We start from the raw sequence: 21,842 nt of genomic DNA, 5'->3' as shown, positions 1-21,842 counted from the left end.
TATGGAGTTGGGTCACCTGATTTGTTTTGGTCCATAGATCACTGGTTTGGTGGTGATGGTAGTTGTTTTGGTCATTTATTTTAAGTGACCCAACTCCATAGATCACTGGTTTGGTGGTGATGGTAGTTGTGGTGGTCACGGCTGAGAACGGTGGTTGGTTTGGTGGTTAGGCAGTGGTGGTGTTGCTGTAGTGAGAGGGAGGGAGAGAGTAGAGAGAGAGAAAGAAGACGGGAAGAGAGAGAGAGAGTATATATTTAATATCTATTATTTATTTTTGTTATAATATATTAATTTATTTTTTAATTATAAATAACTACCAGTAGACGAAAAGACCAATATGCCCTCACATGCTATGCACATGTTGTCATTTAACTGAGTTTTTCTAACCCAGTTAGCGTAAAGGACATAACGTGTAGAAAAAAAAAGTTTAAAGTACACCGCCTGCAAGAAAACTTAGAAAAGGACACGAACCGGTTTTTGGCTATTTTTAAAGGACAAAATTTGTAATTCTGTCTCTAAAGAAATATATTCTCTATGATCAGAAGATATTTGGGAACTTCAATTGGATGTTTGGATAAGTTATATTTATTTTTTTATATGTATAAAATTTGGAAGTTTCACACGAGGTTTTTTGTTTGTGCATATTTGTTATTCAAATCTCCATTCATGTGTCGTTGCTGTTCATCATCGAGCACCCGAGTGGTACTAAAATAAGTTGTAGGCTGTACCGCTATACTTTCAATTTTTTCATACGCGGTATTAAAATGGATTCTTGTTTATTTTTGTTTATCTAATCGTTAGTTTTATTTAGATGATTGTTAGAGAATCAAGTTCATGAAGATTGAAGATTCATGGAAATTTGGCGGGTCGATGCCGCTTGAATGAGAAGTTTCAAATTATGAGAATATATTAGTTTTTTTATTTGAAATATTGTTTCTTTTTTTTTAAAGCCGTAATTAGATTTCAAATTTAAAATTCTGCTGAGTTTGCCCACATGTTGGTGACGTGACATTTGAATTGTTATTAACATTTCAAAGCTATTTCGTTTTATTTGTTAACACTTTGTGATTTTATCAGTTTCTTTACACATAAGAACATGAAAACTGTATTTTTAATTACGTGTGGATATATGTTATAAATATAGGGTGCAGTTACTGTACGCTAATGCCTTAACATACGGTGGGTACGGGAGACGCTTAAAGGCAAAAACCTAAAACGCTCAAAAAAACTTAAACGCTCATTAAACACTCAAAAAGGGTCTTTGTGAAAAAATGTGAAAAATTGATCGATTAACCATCCAAAACTGCTTTTTCGGTGAACCAATGATTGATTGGATATGTATTGACGATTCCGAGATGTTTGGATGTGATTTCATGTATCGATTCGTGGAAAAATGGATTCGCGTACGTATTGTACGTTAAGGCATTATTGTATTGGCTCTTTTCCCTATAAGACTATGTGGCGTGGTCAGGTGATGTGGCGGACGCCCTTGGGCGCGGAACACCACCAAGGAGCGCCCTTGGTGGTGGGGTGCGGACCCAAGGGTCGTCCAAACAATGGGCGCGATGCATGGTGATTGTGGGTCCCCCTCTCACACACACATACATATATATATATATAGGGGCGCGGATGGGGGTATTAAACTATAGCGAGGCGGGCTTCGATGCCCCTCGGTGCTTACGTGGCGTTGACGTGTTACGGTGGAGGGGCTTCGAAACCCCTCACCATAAAGGATGGTCTAAATATGCATAGAACACTTTGTATGTTGCAACTGATCCAACAACATAAGCCCAAAGTCCCAAACTGGGCTTCTTAATGTCATTTTAAAAATCCAATTATTATGAAAGGGCCGAATGGCTCCAACATAAGACATCATTACCGGGTTCCAGCCTTCCAGGGTTCCAGGTAATTTGTTAAGCCCAAATAAATTCAAAGCCCAAAACCGTAAGCTGTTCCATTCCAAGTTCCCACTTCCAATAATTCCAAATAGTTTTATGGCCCGATGATCCCGCCTAGAACCTCGACCGAGCTTACACATCAGGGTCAAGTAGCGGGTAGAGGTTTTACCAATAAAAGGGTACGAGTCCGGGTAAAGGCCTGGTTCGGTTTTGGTCTGTAAGACCTGTTGCACAAGCCTTGCAAAAAGTAGAGAGTTTTAGGATGACACTTAAACTCAAACTATGTGGGAGTACCAGAAACCCCAACATATAGGACGAGTATAGAGGATTGAAGAAGGTAACCGGGCATAAAACCATGTTTAGAATTACTTTTAAAATGCTTCACATGTATGGGTTTTAGTGATATACATGTTTACCCAACCCGATTACTGGATAACATATACTTTATTTGATTATGTACCAGACAATCAGACATAACTTGTACTAGTTTTTTATTTAAATTTATTTAAGATGTATACAATATATAATATACATGATTATATTCTTAGTTCCTACCAACTTGATTAATTTAAAGTACATATGATATATAATATGTATGAACCTTGCAAATATGCATGCGTGATACCCAACGGGTTTTGAGGCTTGTATGGTTTTATGAGATAAACTTTTATAATCAGGTATGAGGTTAGGATTACCTGAACTCGTCCTCAAACCGACCAATTTCCAGCCCTAAAGAGGTCAATGGATATAAATATTAACTCAAGTCACTTTCATTTCTCATTATTGGTCTCTAAATTATTATAATCACTTTACATCAATAAAAAAACGATTTAAAAAAACAAACGTCTTATAACATAACATATTAGTTTTCTCTTTTGGTTTTCTATATTGTAGTTAACAAATATACAAATTTATTTAACCTTCTTATATTTAATTAACTTTAAGTGGTTTCTTAAGCAATTGTAATAAGTCTAAAATCATATTTTATTTCATTTAACACTATTAATTCGACTATATGCAAAATGTTAAAATTTAATAAAGAATCATTAAAACGCATTTAATTTTTTTATACTCCAATGTATTAACTTTTAAGCATCTATAAAAGTTTGATTTTGAGGATTCAAGTAAATAAACTAAATTAGTTCGAAAAAAAGAAGTAAATAAACTGAATAAAATATAATATATCAGATTACAATTTTATTTAAGATGCATCCAAATAATAATATTCTAGTCATAGTTACATAAACTAACATGAGATCAATTTACATAAACTTCAGAAAAACAAATTAAAGAAAAAAAAAATTAAAATCACAACAAACAATTTTGTTTGAAATATTATAAACTGGAAAAGTTTGAAATAAACTTTAAATCTAAACATCAACTTCAGACAAATCCTTTATCTTATACGGTTTAACAAGCCAGCTTATTTTCTAAAAAGATCATGTTTAAGCAAAACCCACTTATTACATGAGTCATGTTTAGAATAACCTAATTAATAAACAATTTATATTAGTAATTCAAAATTAGCTTATTTTTGTTTCATGTCTTCATAGTAATTGTCATCTTCACCGTAATATCGAGAATAAAGCATAGAGAACACGAGAGATTGTAAGTGGGTAGTGACACACACACGTTTAGGGATGATATCGATACCACATCGGTACCAGTATTTAAGGTAAAATTCAGAAAATATCGGTACCCTACTGTACCTACACTGTTAGTGTACCGATACCGAAACTCAAAACTTTGCTATCGATTCGGTACCTATGATACTAAATCAAACTCAAAACGGTTGTATCCGAGGTTCCTCATCGCGGTTGATATTTCCTCCCATAGCGGCCCCTTCGGCACGTTTTCTTGGTACTTGTTGTCGAGTTGTGTTCAGAGGGTGATCAATGCATTTATCTCGGCTTTCGGCCACCGAGATGATGGAGATGGGCCGCTAGTGTCAAGACTTTTTACCGCTTGTGGTGGTGGTGGCGGTAGAGCGGGTGGAGGAAGTTCGCGGTGTGACGGTGGCGGTGGTTGTTGAATTGGTCCCGGTTGGTGTTGGTGGTGGTGCTTGTTGTAGTTGTTGCGGTACATCTAAAATGATAACACTAAAATCACTAACTTTAAATAATATTATTAGTTACATGGACTAAAAAGATTGTTGATTGTATCTGTTGGCTTTTTTCTTATTTCATCATTGATTATTGGAACAACGTCAACGTTTTTACCGACTAAAGACAGTAAAAACGTGACGATGGCGGCATCCTTTGCTGTCACCATTGATCTCTCTTTAACTAACCGGTCGTGTTCTTGATTCATTTTTGCGAGCTCCTGAGCTCTCCAAGCCTCCTCCTTCGCAACCCGATCTCTCTCCCGTCTTTCAAGAGTGTCAAGGAACTTCATTTGTAGTTCCTCTTGCTTCGCAATAAGTTCCTTCATCAACTTCTCGAAAAACCCCTCCTATTTCCTCTTCTTATGCGGTGGCTCATTGTCAGAAGTATCTGACGATGAACCCGAATTAGTCGACCCCGACATATTCGGTTGCATAAAAGGAAAAGTCCTTTTATGATTCACCGGCGGTGGAGGCATCGCCATAACCGCCGGAGCTGCAACCGAAATCGGGCTCACATTGTTTTGTTTTGAATAGTATCGGGGCCCGCGCCACTATAAGGTGGCGGAACACTCGTATTATCGGACATGGGCACCAAGACAGGCGGCGGCTTCACGGAAAGAGGCGACGGAGAACCAAATGCGCCCCGATGACTCGATTCCAAAGCTTGTAATTGATCCGAAAACCGATACGTTTTATCCGATTTCAAAGTCCGGCCATCTTTAGTCCGCCGGTGGTACTTATACACGTTCTCAAATTTCTCTCTACATTTCTTTGCACTCCGATTAAATCCAAGCTCCAACATTTTTCTGATACAATAAAAAATATCCTAAAACCTTATTCACATCAAATTAACCTTAAACTTAACGTTAACATAAGTAAAACAACAAACATAATTATTCCCGAATCCAGTCCTAATTCAACAAATCACAATTTGATGACAATTTAAAAGCAACAATTTCAAATTATAAATTTATAATTCAAACAAACAAAAACGTCAAGAAAAACGGCTTCCAACAAAGTCAACTCAAATCCGTTGACTTTTCCGGTCAACTAAGTTAGACCACCGATTCATAGATCTCGCCGGAAAATAAGCCACTTCATCACAAAATATTAAAGGGTTTTTAATAATTTTATGTTATAATTATACAAATTTATACCTGGAGACCACATCCCATAAGGGGCCTTTGAGATTGGAATCACGAAACGCTGCATCCATTTCTGAGCGGATTCTAATCAACGCCGACGTCTCTTGCTTCGGCCACCGGTTGCCGCCGGAATTCCGGTCAGCTTCCTCCGTAAACCCACCGTCATCGCCATTTACACCAGCGTCATTGCCGGAGTTTACAATAGTCGCCGGAGCTGCTTCCATCGATGTAGATTTTGTGGAAGAAGGAGAAAGTAGTAGTAATAATAATAGTAATAGTTATTATTATTATAATATATAAAATGCATCAATCAAAGAAACAAAAGAAGGGTGAATTGTTGAGGGTTATATGTAAGTTGAATTTAATAATTTTATTTTGGTGGGGATCTGCCTGTCGATCTCACACCCAGAAAAATAAATATTGATCAAATGTAAAAAAGATATTAAAGAAATAAAAGAAACTTTTTTTTTTCTTTTAATGTGGGAATCTTCTGCTGTCATTGTTCGTTCATTGCTTTTTGTTGTGTTATTAAATAAGTTGAGTTGTGTATAAACAAATACTACGATTTCATTTTTGTAAAAATATTTGCTTATCATGTGTTTCTTTTCTTTAATAAGTCACTCAATTATTTTACATTTTTCTATATCTATATCTAACCTGTGAAAAATATGTTTGGATATTATATTGTTACCTATCAATGATTAGTGACGAGCAAAATGGGTACAGGTACCGATTGATACCGGTACCCATACCGATTTGGTACCGTCGGTATCAAAGTTTTAAGTTTCGGGATCGATAAGGTATGGTATCGGTATTTTCTGATTTTTTACATTCGGTACCGGTACTTTCCCGGTACCGGTACTGAACTGAATATTTCGGTATCGGTATTTCCCGATCTTTTACCTTCGGTGCCGGTACTTTCCCGGTACCGGTACCGGGACCAAGAATTTGCAATTTTTGGGATCAGTATTTTCGGTATCAGTACGGTACCGTGCTCATCTCTATCAATGATTCATTGATTCCTTAACTCGAGAAGAAGTGTTTTAGCAGTAGCTCAGTGACTTTCTTTAAAGACTGCCGTTAGTTTTTATGTTTTGTTTGTGACAAAGTGTCGTGCGTGAGTTAGGGTTTTATCACGGTGGGGCTTCTGGTAGTGAATTTTTTCTGGAATTGGTGACGTGTTGGGTCAGTATGTTGTCTGAGATCGAGGGCGTATGTGGCCTTTTGCCAGTGAATGTACCTAGGTGGTCGGACTTTGTTTGGCTTTTAAAGAAATCAACGATTCGTTAAGTTCGTTCTAAAATATATACAATCTGCGTTGGGTGCCTTCTATATCTCAATCACTCTGAAGAAACGAACTTAAATACATGAACTTGGTTGTCTCGGGGGGGGGGGGGGGGGGGGGGGGCTGTTAGACCTTCAATTCTGATTTGCGTATCCTCATCATTTGCACCACTAAAGTTACAATACATATACTAGGTTTTAGAGAGACTATTATTAAACGTTTGTGCTCCAAGGCTTCTCGCCATTCCTCCGTTCTCTCATTCAGGCTCACTTGACACTCTGATAACAATACAATATCATATGTGAAAATCTTACACGACAAAACTGCATCTAGATCGACGCAGACACTCATCCAAGGCGACAACAAAAAAAATGGGCTAAGCGCTGATTTTTGATGAAGACACGTCTCCACAGGGAACAAATATGTATCCTCTGTTGATGCACCAACACCTATTTTGGCTTCATCACACATATCTTTAATTACCTCTATATATCTACAACCTTTAGGCTATCCTAAATCACTCAACGTGACACATTATCATTGGCCTTTTCAAGGTCAATGAAATCATATGTAAGTCATGTTTCTTTACCTCTAAACTTCTCCATTATTCTCCGTAGAATGCGTATCGGCTTCATAGTCGATCAACCTAACATAAATTCCAATTAATTCACCGACTTTGGTTTCACGTCTAATATGTTATTGTCTCGGGATAATATTTCCACAGTTTCATTGTAAAAGAAGTTATATACTTGCGTTCACATATATTATTTGAAACCCTTCAGATCTAAATGTAATTTTTCATTTTAAAATAATGAAATGTGATTATACTTTTTTATATTTCTATTAAGGTGGCCCCGTTTACTTTCCATAAAATTTCGTGTCCATAAGGTGGCGGCTAAGGCTTAGCCGCCTTCACAGACATGTCACTTGTGTATTGGTCAAAAACTCACTGATTGAAAATATGTATGCTTTCAATTTTGGGAAAAAAAAATGGGTCAGTTATTTATTTTGTAATTTCCCCGCACTTTTAATCGTATGTACAAGGAAGTTAATCACTTATAACTAACTTTTGATGCTAACATATTTTATTTTTGTATCATTTTTTTATCCTTTCTTTTCTTGAATTCCGAATAATTGTAAATACGTAGTTTTATTTATGTTTCCACATAAGTTGCTTTCAAAACCAGTACAGGTCAAATATTAAATACTTTTAGCTTTTTATTCAAAACTCAATATTACGCTAAATTTTAATGCAAACGACAATGTTTCTACGTATGCTTTGATATTAATTGATTCAATACCGAGCTCATGCTATACACAACCAAAACACCTATGTCAGATATAATATATATTTGATTCTCCACGTCAACTTAGTTTTTACAAATACAGTCTTATTTATACATACATTTCGATATAAATTTATTAAAATCGGGTTACTGTAACGTGTGGACAAACGTTATTATTTGTGTTTTATCAACGTTCTCGTTGTAACACACAGACTAATGTGTATCAACATCCCCGCTTCAACGCACGGGAACATTTTCTAGTTCATATATTATGTTACATTGTGTTGTTAGCATATCTTAGGTGAAATACATGAATAGTGAATGCCCTTACTAAATAGACTTTTGAAAACGGCATGGATCTCATACATCACCTTAGATTTTCACATATATTTTTTCGTCTATACTGCTCGTATAAGCCTATACAGTTCGTATAGGCCCTGAGTCGTGTCAGTTTGTATCAGGCCTATATGAGCTGTTGAAGACGAATAGGGCGATACGAGTCATATATGCTACAAATAAAGTTGTTCTTGTGCCCCTCCGTACATTAGTCAGTCATGCATGACCTATACGGCACGTATAGTCCCATACACGCCGTATAAGACCATGAAGGATGTGTATGAGGATCACACCCCCTTAAAAATACACACATGTAGCATGGTGTATTTTATCATGTAAAGTGTAAACATCGAACAACGTTTTATATCTCACTTTGTACCTAATTTATGTGCTATGGATTTTGTACACGCTTATGTCTCTCCGTTATGGTACTATCATGAGTTTAATTTTCTGTTTTGAAAAGTCAACATGTTTTATTTTCCCAAGAAGTGAATTTTTAACTTTTGTGTTTTGATTAAAATTTAAGTCTTCGACCTTGTTATAAACTTATAAGGCTGGTCGCTATAGGGCTTGATTGGGATGGTTTTTGGGGCGCGGTGGGCGTGGAACACCGCGGTGGGGCGCAGTCCAACCAAGGGCGCGATGGTGCCATAACGGAGAGACATAAGCGTCAACTTAGTTTTTACAAATACAATCTTATTTATACATACATTTCGATATAAATTTATTAAAATCGGGTTACTGTAACGTGTGGACAAACGTTATTATTTGTGTTTTATCAACGTTCTCGTTGTAACACACAGACTAATGTGTATCAACATCCCCGCTTCAACGCACGGGAACATTTTCTAGTTCATATATTATGTTACATTGTGTTGTTAGCATATCTTAGGTGAAATACATGAATAGTGAATGCCCTTACTAAATAGACTTTTGAAAACGGCATGGATCTCATACATCACCTTAGATTTTCACATATATTTTTTCGTCTATACTGCTCGTATAAGCCTATACAGTTCGTATAGGCCCTGAGTCGTGTCAGTTTGTATCAGGCCTATATGAGCTGTTGAAGACGAATAGGGCGATACGAGTCATATATGCTACAAATAAAGTTGTTTTTGTGCCCCTCCGTACATTAGTCAGTCATGCATGACCTATACGGCACGTATAGTCCCATACACGCCGTATAAGACCATGAAGGATGTGTATGAGGATCACACCCCCTTAAAAATACACACATGTAGCATGGTGTATTTTATCATGTAAAGTGTAAACATCGAACAACGTTTTATATCTCACTTTGTACCTAATTTATGTGCTATGGATTTTGTACACGCTTATGTCTCTCCGTTATGGTACTATCAAGAGTTTAATTTTCTGTTTTGAAAAGTCAACATGTTTTATTTTCCCAAGAAGTGAATTTTTAACTTTTGTGTTTTGATTAAAATTTAAGTCTTCGACCTTGTTATAAACTTATAAGGCTGGTCGCTATAGGGCTTGATTGGGATGGTTTTTGGGGCGCGGTGGGCGTGGAACACCGCGGTGGGGCGCAGTCCAACCAAGGGCGCGATGGTGCCATAACGGAGAGACATAAGCGTCAACTTAGTTTTTACAAATACAATCTTATTTATACATACATTTCGATATAAATTTATTAAAATCGGGTTACTGTAACGTGTGGACAAACGTTATTATTTGTGTTTTATCAACGTTCTCGTTGTAACACACAGACTAATGTGTATCAACATCCCCGCTTCAACGCACGGGAACATTTTCTAGTTCATATATTATGTTACATTGTGTTGTTGCATATCTTAGGTGAAATACATGAATAGTGAATGCCCTTGTTACTAAATAGACTTTTGAAAACGGCATGGATCTCATACATCACCTTAGATTTTCACATATATTTTTTCGTCTATACTGCTCGTATAAGCCTATACAGTTCGTATAGGCCCTAAGTCGTGTCAGTTTGTATCAGGCCTATATGAGCTGTTGAAGACGAATAGGGCGATACGAGTCATATATGCTACAAATAAAGTTGTTTTTGTGCCCCTCCGTACATTAGTCAGTCATGCATGACCTATACGGCACGTATAGTCCCATACACGCCGTATAAGACCATGAAGGATGTGTATGAGGATCACACCCCCTTAAAAATACACACATGTAGCATGGTGTATTTTATCATGTAAAGTGTAAACATCGAACTACGTTTTATATCTCACTTTGTACCTAATTTATGTGCTATGGATTTTGTACACGCTTATGTCTCTCCGTTATGGTACTATCAAGAGTTTAATTTTCTGTTTTGAAAAGTCAACATGTTTTATTTTCCCAAGAAGTGAATTTTTAACTTTTGTGTTTTGATTAAAATTTAAGTCTTCGACCTTGTTATAAACTTATAAGGCTGGTCGCATAGGGCTTGATTGGGATGGTTTTTGGGGCGCGGTGGGCGTGGAACACCGTGGTGCGGCGCAGTCCAACCAAGGGCGCGGTGGTGCCCAGCAAGCCAACGGCCGACGCGGATGGAGAAAATAAGGCGGTCCCCCCTCCAACGGCTATATACCTTCGTTCCAGACAAAACCCATCGCTTCCTTTTCATAGATCCGAATAAACCGGAGATGGTTGGAGGTGGTCGTAGTTATTTGTTTTGGCAGAGGAGATGGTCGGAGGTCCAGACAAAACCCTTTTCATCTCAGATTGCTTCATTTTCATTGACGAGATTGAAATGGAGATGGTCGGATGTCTTTGTTTTGGTAGAGGATAAGGTTGAGTTGTTGAGTTGATATATAGGGTTTGGGTGTTTGGTGTTTTGACAGAGGAATGAGGATGGTTTGGGTGTTTGGTGTTTTGGCGTTTGGTTTTTTAGTTTTATAAAAAAAAATAAAGGGGCTTCGTAGCCCCCCACCATAGAGGGGCATCTTTGGTGTGAGACTTCGAAGCCCCCAGTACCTACGTGACGCTGACGTGGCACTTATAAGGGGCTTCGAAGCCCCTCACCATAAAGGATAGTCTAATGAATTCATTTAAATAAAATGCTATTAATTTGGTCCAAGATTATTTATGAATAGATATTATATAATATTTTGTATATCAAAAGCTGGTTTATTTTAGTTACATGTTTCAAAAATAAAATAAAAAAGATGAAGGAGTATAATGACAATAAATTAATTTGTTAAAATGTTATATTAGGTGTTTCAGAATAAAATTTCTTATATATTAGAAGTATATAAGATTATAATCTATAGGTTAAGTTATTTTATAAAGACCAATAAAAATGAAAAGTGTGAAAAATATTAATTGATTGATATGTGTTAACTGTGGACTAATGGAAAAAAGTTATAAAAGTAATAATACACATTTTAGCTCTTCACATGCAAGTTACATGTTAATTCTGCAATCATTTTAAAACATCTATAACATTTTCATATGATATTTTTTTTAAAAAAATGTTCACCATAATAACAAACGTTTTTTAATCTTTAATATGAGTATGATTTTGTTATATAATAATAATAAAAATTACGTTATTGTGTCTTTTTACTTACAATTGTGTCTTTTAACTCATTATTGTGTTTTTTTAATACTAATAACACCGTTGTGTAATAATAATATGTAAACATAATGAAAAATACCAACAAATTATCTGATATATAAAACACATTGATGAATATATATTACACAATAACCTGAAACTTAAAACACAATAATGAATACATATAACACAATGACTTGAAACGTTAGACACAATGGTAAATACATATAACACAATGATCTGAAACGTAAAACACAATGGAAACTACATATTACACAATGACTTGAACGTAATACATAATGAACGTAAAAATGACATGAAGGTAGTAAGGCACATGTCAATTTCTCCATCATTTTCTCAAATTAAGTGAACGTTGAGCACAATGACTAACACACAATGATAAGTAAAAAAGACAAATGTTGAGCACAAAGACACAATGACGTAATCTTTATTTTAATTTTTAACTTTAAAATGAGTACCAACTGAAAAACACAATGACCAAAATCTATAACACAATAAATAGAAATTCTCAATTAAAAACACGATAGACATCAAATAACACAATGTAAAAAACCCACTATTTTTTTATTTTTATATAACAATATGATATTCATATAAAAGATAAAAAAACACTTGTTATTATGATAAAAAAATTTCTATAAAAATGTCGTATGAAAAAATTATAAACGTTTTAAAATGATGGAGAAATTGACATGTGCCTTACTACCTTCATGTCATTTTTATCAATTTTTATTCTTAAATTATTCTTCATAATCCAAATTTATACTTGTTGCCCAAGTTGATAAAGGAATATATCTATCTATATTAATAAAAGAAAATAATTCTGGACACGTTGTATTTTAAGGTTAATTCTCATTATCAAATTCCCGTAAAAATAAATTATCTTCTATGATGGAAAAGAAAAAAAAATCTTGGTTCTAAATATAATATTGGTTATAAATTTAACATATCGTATTAATTGGTCAATCTTCATTAATTGAATTATTAATGCCATAAATTATATTCTAAACATACTTAATATAAAAAATATATTAATATAATAATTGCGTGTCATAAATATATTTTCTTTAAAATTGAAATGTATATATAAAAGAGTTTATTTTTAAAGAGTACATTAACATTCAATTTTTTTGAGAAAACTTCATATTGAAGAAAACTATGATAAGTTTTTTTTAATTTATTTTACAAATATTCAGTCTTAAAAATAATAGACAAATTTTTCACTTTTTATATTTATTATAAGACAATTGTGATAGTTGAACAACAGTGTTTATAAGGACAACATGAAAGCTATTCAAAAGGGAAAACCTAGGGGGTGTTGGCCTAGCTTATATTTTTGTGCTTATGCTTATATCTTTTTGAAGCTTATAGCTTATTTTATATCATTTGATAAGCTTTTTTTAGGTGTTTTGATTAGCTTATATTCTACAAGTTGATTATATATCTTAATAAGTTGTTAACTCCATCATTTTTAATTTGTTATAGTAATAAGTTACTTCAATATTATTAATCCATCACCATTTGAAGACAAATGAGTAATTTACCTCCTTAAACAAATAAGTTTCTTTAAATAAGCTAAATAACCATCTTCCAATAAGCTTCTACAAATTAGCTTATATAAGCTTATAAGCCTAAGCTAAAAAAGCTAAACCAAACACCAAATAAAGCTTATTTCATAAAAAAAAGCTAAAAAAGCTATAAGCTTTGATAAAAAAAGCTAGGCCAAACACCCCCCTAGTGTCATTTTTGTTTATGGCTGAGTTTGATTAGTAAAACATTTTTATGAAAGACTTTATTAACATCTTTTACATCGAAAGACCTCATTGTTTTAAATGTTGCTTCCAATGACATTACTTCATTATTGTATACCGATGGTAGAACAACTCATTCTCGATTTAAAATTCAAATATATTTGATGATATAAAACAACTATATTTGTAATACATTTTTTACATAATATAAATAGACTCAATTATCTTTTTTTTATCTGTATTAAAATTATTCATAATAATTTATAAACTAATTTATGCCGTGTAATACACATGTTTTTAAAGCTAGTATATATATATATATAGGGAGAGAATCATGAGAGAACTCCATTTTATGGAGAGAACTAGAGAACTAATAATGAAGTATTTTTAATTTAATTAAAAAAATATTTTTAATTTTTTTTTCTTCATCCTTCTTATATGTTGTTATTCTTCACTACCAAAAAATATAAAAATAAAAAAATAATAAAAAAAATTAATGAGTAATGCATATATGCATGCAATACACCGACTTTTTTTATAATGCATATGTGCAATAGTGTGCATTTTGATATTTGAAATAGTGTTGAATAAATATATATAGTTGTTTGTATTGTATATTTGCAATAATGTTATATTATATACAAAAATTAAAAAAAATCGATATAGTGCATATGTGCATTAGTGTTGTATTACATATATGCGATAATGTGTTTTGCATACAATTATTTGTGTCGTATTTGCATATATTCAATAGTGTGTATTGGATAATGCAATTGTGTTGTATTATATGCAATAAAACACTATTGTATATATGAAATAGGCATTAGTGCACATATGCACTACAGTACTACACCGACAAGGTTTTTTTTTTAGAATCAATATCATCTTATTAGAAGGAGTAAAGAAAAAATATCACAAAATATTTTTTTAAAAATAGTTAAAAATAATTCTTTAGTAGTTCTCTCTTTAAGAGGAGTTCTCTCTAGATCTCACCCCTATATATATAGGGGAAAGTGAATATGGGGCTGTTGCACATGTAAGCTTACATGTGAAACTCTCCAAAACTACGTCGTTTTGTCTAAATAAACATCAAAACTACGTCGTTTTTAATTAAAAACAATTAAAGATTAAATTTCACAAAAAAATTTACCAAAACTAATTGATATTGTTTCCTAAATTATTTGGTCTTTCTCAATTCAAATTCTCACATTCACCCAGTTTCATAATTTTTTGTGCAAATCCATCGATGGACTAGAGGTGTTCAAAAAAACCGGTTACGGAACCGGTTTGGGCGGTTAACCGGAAAACCGGTTTTTTAAAAACCGGTTTTTTTAAAAACCGGTTTGACCGGTTTACGTAACCGGTTTACGTATCGGTTATACGTTTTGGAGCCAAAACCGGTTTTGTAACCGGTTATAAAAAAAACCGGTTTTTTTTAATAACCGGTTATTAAAAAACCGGTTAACCGGTTTTTAAAATAACCGGTTTATAGCCGTTATAAAAAAACCGGTTAACCGGTTTTTTAATAACCGGTTAACCGGTTAAACCGGTTTTCGAACGTTACCAAACGGCTTTATAGCCGTTTTTTTTTTTTTTTGCCCGTTTTTTTTGCCGTTTTTTTTTGTTTTTTAACCCCCACAAACATCTATATATAGTTTAGGTTGGGTATTGGTTAGATCACACTTGATTATACAACTCCAAAAGCTCTAAACGTTTATTTCATACGCGATTATAACTCCAAACGCTCTTCTTTCGTAGTCGTTTATTTCATACTCGAGTATACCACTCTTAATTCGTTGTCGATTATCATGGCCTCCCAAAGTGCTGCTTCATCGGTCAACATGGGTGCCTCGAACACGGGAGAAACCGTCGTTCGGGTCATCCCCACGAAACGAAACCAAGATATTTGGCAACATTTCGACCTATGCGAAATGTCTAACGGAACCCAAAAAGCTAGATGCAAACATTGTTTGAAGTTTTATAACAAAGAAGCAAACTCCAGTTTAAGAGCTCATGTAGAAAAGCCCTCTTGCAAGGTCTTGAAGGACGAATCCGGAAGTAGTTCGCAGCCGGAGATGACGAATCAAGGAACGGTGTTTACGTACGACCTTGAAGCGGTACGTCAACAGTTTGGCAACTTTGTGATTCAACAATCACTTCCTTTCAACCACTTCGACAACCCTCAATTCACGCAGATGATGCAAAAGTATGTTCAACCACGCTACCAACACGTAAGTCGTTCGACCCTTAGAAGAGATATGCTTAAAGCATGGAAAGACGCTAAATCCGAACTAATTTCATACTTTTCAAACTTACAAACTGGTGTGAACTTAACAACGGATGTGTGGTCGGTACCTAATGGTTCGCCCGACTCATACATTTGTGTGACGGCTCATTGGGTTGACCCCCGGTCGTGGCAAATGATGAAACGAACCGTTGCGTTTCAATTGTTTGATTACCCGCACACGGGTAGAAATATTTTTAAACTCTTGGATAAAGTCATTCGACAATACAAGATTGAAGATAAAATCTTTTCAATATCGTTTGATAACGCGTCCAACAATACGGCCGCGGTTGGCCATTTAAAATTAAAGTATAAACCTATTTGTGATGGAGCGTTTTTTCATAGCCGATGCATTGCACATATTATCAACTTGGCCGTGCAAGATGGGTTAAACGTGATCGAAACGCAAAGAAACAATTTTAAAAGAATGTTACGAGATGTTTTTAGCAACAATAAAACATTTTCAAGATACAAAAAATTTTGTGATGAAGCTAATTGTCAATGGTTGGGGCCCAATTGGGATTGTCCAACAAGATGGAACTCGACTTGTGATATGTTTGAGAAAGCCATCCAACAAAAAGAATCACTAGTTGCGTTTCATCAAATAATGTCAAGTAGGGGTAAATGTGCACCGTACGATCCTAGAAACTGGTTATTGATTGAGATCGTTACGGAGGTTCTTCAAATTTTTAAATCTTGCACAACTAGTTTATCCGGGGTTTACTATCCAACAAGCCCCATTGCTTTACCAAAAATTGCTGTCATGTGCACAAAGTTGACTGAAATTCATTGTAGGGGTGCACCTTATTTTGATATGGGTGCAAAAATGAAAGAAAAATTTATAAAATATTTTCAACAACTACCCGCTGTTTTGACCTGTGCGGCTGCGTTAAACCCTTGCATCAATGTTGGTGGTGTTGAAGCTTTAATAGAAAAAATTTGTGATGAGCTAGGGTTAAACGACGATCAAAACCCCTATCATAGCCAAACTTTAAAGAATGATTTCAACACCACATTGGCAAACATGTATGATGTTTACCTTACAAAACACGGGTCGTCTTCCCAAATTCATGACTCGTTAAGAGCTGTTGCCCAATCCCAATCCCAAACCGACCTTGAAATGGGGATGTACTACATGATTTGGGAAGACGCCGGTAAACGTCAAAGGGTAAACACCCCAAGCAGTGAACTTGGAAGGTATGGTGGTACCAACTTTGTGAAACACATGACTCCGGATGAATTTAGAAGTCTTGATTTGCTGGCTTGGTGGAGAGGTAAGGAGGATGAGTTTCCGATCCTCGCCGCCATGGCCAAAGATTTACTAACGGTCCAAGCTTCCACGGTAGCTTCGGAGTCTGCTTTTTCTGTTTCTGGCAGGGTTATATCGATTAGGAGGACTCGACTCACTCCAGCAGCTGTAGAGATGTCGATTTGCTACAAGGATTACTTGGACTCTTTAGACAGGGCACAACATCAACGCTCACTCGAGGGGGAAATGGACTATGAGGCGGCCTTGTATGAAGACGAGGTCAATCAAGGACACATTCAACCAATGACCGATGAAGAAGCCGCGTACGACGATTACCTAAGGAATAGCTCGGGATCGGGTAGCGAAGAAAATGAGTAACAAACATCAACTTGTTAATGTAATCGTGTCTAAGCATTCTTTAATGTTTGTATTTTTGAGTTACGAATATGCGATAACGATTTAATGTTTGTATTTTTAATGTAAAAGCTATAAATGAAAGTTATGTGTTTTTAATCTTCCAAGCAAAGAATGCTAACAACGAAACCCTAAACCCTAAACCCTAAACCCTAAAGCAAAAAAAAAAAAAAAAAAAAAAAAAAAAAAAAAAAAAAAAAAAACCGGATAACCGGTTAGACCGGTTATTAAAAACCGGTTATAAAAAACCGGTTTAATAACCGGTTCTAACCGGTTTTTAAACCGGTCCAAACCGGTTTGGCCGGTTTGAGTTTTCACCATTAAAAACCGGTTAATAACCGGTCCGGTTATTAACCGAACCGGTTTTTTTCTGGATAAAAAAAACCGGTCCGGTTAATAACCGAACCGGTTTTTTCAAAAAAACCGATTTGTGCACCTCTACGATGGACTACTCCAAGTAAATATCTAGTATCTACTAGTGGTTTTATATATTCATAAGAGAATTTACCAAAACTAATTGATATATATATATATATATATATATCTCCCAACATGAACAAGTTCAAAACCAATTCATGAATTCTTTCTTTGTTGTTTCAAGCTTCAAAACTCTATAGGCACATAAGGTACCATACTTAATGTATAAATTGTGTAATAGACCAATAGTCTACTAAATGCATAAATACCTTGTGATTGCATGTTTTATATACATTATGGGTGTCTAACTCAAGGCCATATGCCATTATAAACAACGAAACCCCACATAGTTTAAGGTTCAATTACACCCATCACCATTAATGACTTTCGTAAATGCTCATACATGCATTAATTTATTTTACACATAAGTAGTTTTCATCCATTTAAGTTCTAGGTCATAGCTCAATGAATCATCCATCACCACACGAATGCCAGGTTGTTATATTGATTCTCTTCATGTGTATCAAACATAAGCAAACAAATACGAACATCGTTCACAAGTATTTATGTATGTTCTTAGTAATTTTGATCAAATTTGACCCACAATAGAATTTCAAGGAAAAGAGTGTGTTAATCACCCACCATGAATGAAAAGTTATCAAAAGAATCATTGAAGTTCAATTCGAAGTATAAGGTTAAAAAAGGTTAGACTTGTGATTTTAGAGAAAATGATGTTTTAAGATTTTGGCCTCAAAGCAAACTATGAAAGTTATAAAACTTAGTAACCACTTAAATAAGAACAAAGAGGTCCATATTTCAAGATAAAGGTTCGTTTGTTATTTGATAAAGAATTAGACAAGGAAAATATAATGGACGAGTGAATGAAATGTATAAGAGAAACATATGAAACATCACCATTCCATTATATGATAGTGAAATAAATCATTACTTGTGATGATTGATATATGAAGAAGATAAAGGAAAGAATTGAATACAATATATTAAAAATGATAAAATACCCTTGCCTAAAATAAAGAAAATTTACTAGTTATCTCTCTTTGTTTTGAAAGACGGTATTATATTTATAACATAGCAAACAACTTTTTAGTGAGTTTTAGCTCAACCGGCAATCCAACATTGGAGGGAGATAGAAGATTTGGGCTGGAGACCATAAGGTCTCATGTTCGAATCTGATCTCAACCGGACTTTACCGTAGTTGGCTTGGACCACCCGACGCTATATACGATCAATGGCATATGGAATCGTTTTTTTTACCATTGAGTTACCCCGATTAGCCAAACTTTAGTTGTTAGTCATTAAAAAAATGTAATTTTTGTTTTATAATCGTCTGGTTTAGTCAAAATACATTAAAAAAAATATTCCTAAACAATATTTAAACATTACGTTTATAATTCTAATGCTTAATGTCATTCCCATTTTGGTGTAGTGCTAAGATAGTTTTAATATGAAATTGAAGGTCAAGCGTTTAGTCCCGATGATGTACATAATATTTAGCTATTTCAGAAAAAATATAAAAAATAATTCTAATGCTTAATGCATAGAAATAGTGTTCTATTATATAATAATAAGAATTTAAGAGACATTTGAGTTGGTTTGGCTTTAAAAATGTTGATAGATAGTGAAAAGAGGAGTTGCCAAAAAAGGAAAGATAAAAGAGGGGTAAGGAGAGGACGAAAATGATAATGAGTTGGTTATTTGTTTGTCCAGCTAAATATAGTTAAAAGAAGCCGCCCCATGTAGCCCCCTTTTGCCTTTTGGGCGTTATTTTATGTCAAATTACTCTTGTATCCTTATCGTGCCTATCGTCTTTCAAGTGCCATTACTTTTATAGTTGGAATGTTCACGATATAATATATTATACTAGCTTTTAGCCTCCCGTGTTACGTGATTCATTTAGGTTTTTGGTTTTAATTGTTTTCAGTTTTATTTTTGAAACAATTTGTTTTATATTTCAACAAAGTTTTGTTTTGATTTAATACATATATATTAGTTTGTTAAGTTTATTATATTTTTTAACGTTTGATATATTTTAATTGAGATGGATAGGTTGATAGTTGGATTAGAGTGATTCCTAGTCAAATAATGACACCACTAATGGTATATTTCACCAATATCCTCCAACAAACTTTTGGTATCATGAAATTTCATTTTGTTTTTAAATAAAATTTGTTTAAACTAAAAAATTTGTTGTTTGGCGGGCGTGTTTGTGTGTTAAGTGGTGGTGGATGGTTGGTATGGTAGTTCATGACACGCTATTCTACTCAATAACAAAATTACACAATTAGAATTCCTTTAATCCAACCAAATTTAAACACATATTTGATGATACACAATAAAATATTTAGTCGCTCGTTTTCTCTCGTCATTACGAACACGCAACAATGGGTTGGTCAAACAGGTTGGATCTTACTTGAGTGCGTAACCACTTGATATCATCTTTAGTATCGACAGTATCATACATTTCTTCCAAATGCACGCGCATACAGGAAAAGAACACGAGTTACAAATGAAATGCAATTCGAAATAAAAATATATATCCACCTTACAATGATCATACGAAGCAACACCAACCCACACTCTAACCCCAGGAACTATAGTTTGCATTCAAAATGTAAAGTTCAAAATATACAGCATGCTAAAGTTACCAGCTCTTGTTTAAAATATCCATCATTGCAGCAAATCTCTAACCCCAGGAACTATAGTTTGCATTCAAAATGTCCGCCAATGTTTGAACCTGAAGAAGGGAATCAAAGACGAAATTAGAAAAAACAAAACACAAAAAATGCACTAAAAAAGAATTACAAAATTAGAATGCATTTTAAAATAATTTGTATACCAAATTTCATTAAAATCCCTAACACGCTAGTATCACTTAAATTGGCCAATTAGTAACTCACGCTAACTGCTGATCTGTCATAAGTCATAACCACTTTCGGGTAGTTAGTTGCTGATGTTTATACAAAGAGACAGAGGGATGACTAAACCGTTTGTTAATAAACCAACTATATCTATGTTTTTCTATTTCTAAAATGTTAACAGTTCATTTTTTATTTGTGACTAAATGAAACAGTTCAAATTAGGAAGCCCGTGTAATTCTCTCAACCGAAACATGTTACCCGAACAAAAACCGGCCAAAACTGATAAAAAAAATGTCAAAACCGGTCAAAAAACAATGGTATAACCTGATCAATAATCCGATTTAAACCCGAACATAAACTTATCATAAATTGGTGACTTTTGTTGACCAAACCGAATCAGTTTCAACTTAACCGGTTGGCTTTAAACCGGTTAGTACTTGTCATGTTTGCAACAACACATGATCGAACATTCGTTGAGTCATGTAGCTGATCACCGGTGGTGAATACAATAATTTTTGCCATATGGGATAATTATGGGCCGGGTCAAAGAGCTTCGTAGGAGAAAGGAAACAGATTGAAGCGTTAGCATATATAAAACATGAATAAACAATTAGAATAAGTAAGCACCAACACAAACCGAGATGTTAGACATGAAGCTATTATGAATTTATGATTGGAAGTCATGTAAAATTATGTGGTGGTTACCAAGATTCTAACTTCCGTATAGAGCAGCATGCCGGCAAAAGAAAAAAACATATCCTCAAGATTGTTAAGTCCATAAGCACAAGAAATATAAAACTTGTCATGCCAAAAGTGAAGGTTTATTAGGGCAGTTGGCTATAATCGGCAAGGAGATGGAACCCGCAAACAAATTACAGTTGCGAAAAATCGAGTAACCGAGTGTAGGTATAGGGTACGTCAAACCCGGTATGACCTTTTATTTAGTACATAATATATATTATATTTATTACATTATTATTATTATTGTCTACTAACTTGGCCCGGGCTGGGGGTTTGTGGAGGTAACCCCTAACCGGTCTGGCCCAATAAAGGTTAGAGTTCATGATGGTAGCCATGGAGTTTCTATATAAGGAGCCTTCATCATTCATTTGAAGGTTCTTCTCTTGGACCCTTGGCTCCCACATATTTTTGTGTCTGTAAAAAAGAGTTTACTCTTAGCAGTCACCTCCACACCCCCACTTTTCTATGGCAGATCTCGAGCAACCGGAGAAGAG

The 21,842-nt window shown here is 34.5% G+C and overlaps 1 pseudogene across 1 annotated transcript; it reads right to left on the bottom strand.

Annotated features, from left to right (window-relative positions):
* Positions 1–3,846: 3,846 nt before the first annotated feature.
* LOC143581970 (trihelix transcription factor DF1-like) lies at positions 3,847–5,386 on the bottom strand (annotated as a pseudogene). Its single transcript, XR_013143909.1, has 3 exons — positions 5,160–5,386; positions 4,034–4,808; positions 3,847–3,983 (listed from the first exon to the last, which is right to left on the bottom strand). The product of XR_013143909.1 is annotated as a trihelix transcription factor DF1-like (transcript).
* Positions 5,387–21,842: the final 16,456 nt, after the last annotated feature.

This window comes from Bidens hawaiensis, unplaced genomic scaffold (genome assembly GCF_021521415.1).
Source record: "Bidens hawaiensis isolate Kalapana, Puna unplaced genomic scaffold, B.hawaiensis_p1.1 tig00031336_1, whole genome shotgun sequence".
Taxonomy (NCBI): Eukaryota; Viridiplantae; Streptophyta; class Magnoliopsida; order Asterales; family Asteraceae; genus Bidens; species Bidens hawaiensis.
Note: the sequence above shows the minus strand (reverse complement) of the source record. Positions and strands in the feature narration are given on the sequence as shown.